We start from the raw sequence: 3,865 nt of genomic DNA, 5'->3' as shown, positions 1-3,865 counted from the left end.
GAGACGGAGTCTTGCTCTGTCGCCCAGGCTGGAGTGCAATGGCATGATCTTGGCTCACTGAAAGCTCTGCCTCCCGGGTTCAAGAGATTCTCCTGCCTCAGCCTCCCAAGTAGCTGGGAATGCAGGTGCCTGCCATCACACCTAGCTAATTTTTGTATTTTTAGTAGAGATGGGATTTCACCATATTGGCCAGGTTGGTCTCGAACTCCTGACCTTGTGATTCGCCTGCATCGGCCTCCCAAAGTGATGGGATTACAGGCGTGAGCCACCGCGCCTGGCCAGAAACACTTCTCTTAACTTGGTTCACTTTCTTCTAAACCTCAGTTCCCTGCTCAGCCGTCTCCTCCTCCTGACCTCAGGTGATCCACCCGCCTTGGCCTCCCAAAGCTCTGGGATTACAGGTGTAAGCCACCACACCCTCCTGCCTAGACACCCTTCCACCCTGCTTCATGCCCACTCTGAGGACAGGGTTGTCTCCCCCACCGAACTCTGAGCTTCGGTAGGGCAGCGCTAGGTCTCTCTCTGTCACTGCCATGTCACCAGCAGCACAGGGACAAGCCCTGACATACAATAGTCCCTCAACAAGACCCTGCGGAGCAGGTGAGCAGACACATGTCCTTGCCATGGCAGGCTGCGGCCAGTGCCATCGTGCAGCCAAAACAGTGCTGAGGGCCTTCGAGGGAGGAGTGGTTGCGTCTTTAAGGAAGAAAAATGTAAGAAAGAATTTGAAGAGCAAGGGTGTCTTTGACGGATGGAAAAGGGAAAAAGACAGTTCCAGGAAGAGTGAGCTCAATAAGCAAAGATGCGGAGACCCAAAATGTCATGGCCTCTTGAGGGAAACCACAGTCATCTGATGTGGCCTCAGTCAAGGCCTGCAGGGGAGTGGGAGTGCGGGGGCTGGCCCGGAGCCTCCAGGTGGTGCCTGAGCCCTGGGAGCTTTCCAAAGCTGGCAGTGACTGCCACACAGAGCTCTACGGACAGGACCTGGGCAGCTGGCAGAGCGGATGAACTTGGGCAGTCAGGGGCCAGGATCCCAGCTAAGAGGAGTTTCCAAATCACCCCCGAGGGGCAAAGGGTCGATGGGGGGCATTGTCTGAAAACCTCTGGCCTGTTAGTGTAGACATCCAGGTCAGAGGTGGGGTGAGGGGAGGGGGTCTGCAGTAAACAGTGATATGTCAGGCCCTGGGGCGGGTAAGAGCCTGCAGAACTCCAGCTTCTACATTGCATCCTCACCTTCCTTTAATCCTCATCTGAAAAATGGAAATGAGAGCAGCGCCCACCACAGGCAAGGATGCTGTGGTTCCAGCGCTCAGCTCTGCCCAGTATATAGTGAGACCTCAGAGGTCAGATGGGTGGAACTGACCCACCTCCGGGGGTGACACAGAGAGAGGAGGTGAGCACCCCTCAATGCCCTTCTCCAGAACCCCCATCCCTTCCTCACCAGCCTCTGTTGGGGGTAGGAGGGTTGGCCAAGGTTTGGCCAGTCTTGGTGACAAAGTCAGGTGCCAATCATGTTTGTCAACCTGTTGTGTGTTGTTTTTAACAAGTGGATTTTTTTTTTTTTTTTTTTTGAGACAGAGTCTTGCTCTGTGGCCCAGACTGGAGTGACCATCTCCGCTCACTGTAACCTCCGCCTCCCAGGTTCAAGAAAGTCTTGTGTCTCAGCCTTCTGAGTAGCTGGGACTACATGCATGCGCCACCACACCCAGTTAATTTTTGTATTTTTAGTAGAGATGGGGCTTCACCATGTTGGCCTGGCTGGTCTCGAATGCCTAACCTCAGGTGATCCACCCACCTTGACCTCCCAAAGTGTGGGGATTACAGGCATGAGCCACCGTGCCCAGCCGACATTTTTTATTATTAAATTCAACCAATATAATAATTACTCTACAAGACTGCTATAGGGGCCGGGTGCAGTGGCTCACCCCTGTAATCCTAGCACTTTGGGAGGCTGAGGCGGGTGGTCACGAGGTTAGGAGATCGAGACCATCCTGGCTAACATGGTGAAATCCTGTCTCTACTAAAAATACAAAATATTAGCCAGGCGTGGTGGCGGGCGCCTGTAGTCCCAGCTACTCTAGAGGCTGAGGCAGGAGAATGGCGTGAACTCGGGAGGCAGAGCTTGCAGTGAGCCAAGATCGGGCCACTGCACTCCAGCCTGGGCGACAGAGCGAGACTTCATCTCAAAAAATTAAAAAATTAAAAAAAAAAAAGACGGCTATAAAAGGTTCTAAATACTTCACTGTTTTTTTTTTTTTTTTTCAGTACCACATTTAGTTTTTTCTTTGAGACAGTCTCGTTCTGTCACCCAGGCTGGAGTGCAATGGTGCTTTCAGCTCACTGCAACCTCCACTCCTGGGTTCAAGCAATTCTCATGGCTCAGCCTCCCAAATAGCTGGGATTACTGGTGCCCGCTACCACGCCTGGCTAATTTTTGTATTTTTAGTAGAGACGGGGTTTCACCATGTTGGCCAGGCTGGTCTCAAACTCCTGACCTCAGGTGATTCTTCTGCCTTGGCCTCCCAAAGTGTTGGGATTACAGGTGTGAGCCACCATGACCGGCCAGCACCCGGCTAATTTTGTTTGTTATTATTTGTCGAAACGGGGTCTTGATATGTTGCCCAGGCTGGTCTTGAACTCCTGGACTCACGGGATCCTCCCGCCTCAGCCTCCCAACATGCTGGGATTACAGGTGGGAACCACCTTGCCCTGCCTACTTACTTAATTTTTTTTACTTGCAGTAAGATACACATAACATAAAAGTTGCTATTTTAACCATTCAAAGTTACAATTCAGTGGCATTTAGTGCATTCACACTGTTGAGCAACCCTCACTACTATCCAATTCCAGGACATTTTCTTTTTTTTTTTTTTTTGAGACGTAGTCTTGCTCCGTCCCCGAGGCTGGAGTGCAGTGGCTCGATCTCGGTTCACTACAAGCTCCACCTCCCGGGTTCCCGCCATTCTCCTGCCTCAGCCTCCCGAGTAGCTGGGACCACAGGCACCCGCCACCTCGCCCAGCTAGTTTTTTGTAGTTTTTAGTAGAGACGGGGTTTCACTGGGTTAGCCAGGATGGTCTCAATCTCCTGACCTTGTGATCCGCCCATCTCGGCCTCCCAAAGTGCTGGGATTACAGGCTTGAGCCACCGCGCCCGGCCTGTTTTTAAATTGTATCTGCCCAAATAACAATAGCAACAGCTACAGCAATGGCAATCATAGTGACATTTCTTATGGGCTTTATTCCAAGCCCTGAGCTAACTTGCTTTTCGGAAGGAATTGCTTAATCCCCAAAGGCGCCGTGTAAGCTGATTGCTAGATTATGACCGAAAGGAAACCGAGGTGTCCCCGAGTGGACAGACGGGCCTGCTCCACGCCCACGCCCACGCCCACTCGCTGTGTGAGCCGGGACAGGTGGATTATCATCTCTGGACCTGGACTCCAACCTCCGTAGAAAGGACTTATTGCCGGGCTCAGAGGCTCCCGCCTGTAATCCAAGCATTTTGGGAGGCCAAGGTGGGAGGATCACTTGAGGTCAGGACTTTGAGACCAGCCTGGCCAATGTGGCAAAATCCCGTCTTTACTAAAAATACAAAAAAAAATTAGTCAGGGGTGGGGGCACACACCTGTAATCCCAGCTACTCGTGAGGCTGAGGCAGGGGATTGCTTGAACTCAGGAGGCGGAGTTTGCAGTGGGCCAATATGGTGCCATTGCACTCCAGCCTGGGCAACAGAGTGAGACTGCATCTCAAAGAAGGGAAGGGAAGGGAAGGGAAGGGGAGGGGAGGGGAGGGGAGGGGAGGGGGGGGGAGGGGAGAGGGGGAAAGAAGAAAGAAGGAAAAGAACAAAAAGAAAAAAAAAACAAAAAA

Source organism: Piliocolobus tephrosceles, chromosome 21, assembly GCF_002776525.5.
Source record: "Piliocolobus tephrosceles isolate RC106 chromosome 21, ASM277652v3, whole genome shotgun sequence".
Classification (NCBI taxonomy): Eukaryota; Metazoa; Chordata; class Mammalia; order Primates; family Cercopithecidae; genus Piliocolobus; species Piliocolobus tephrosceles.
The sequence above is the reverse complement of the archived record's forward strand: the minus strand, read 5'-3'. Positions refer to the sequence as shown.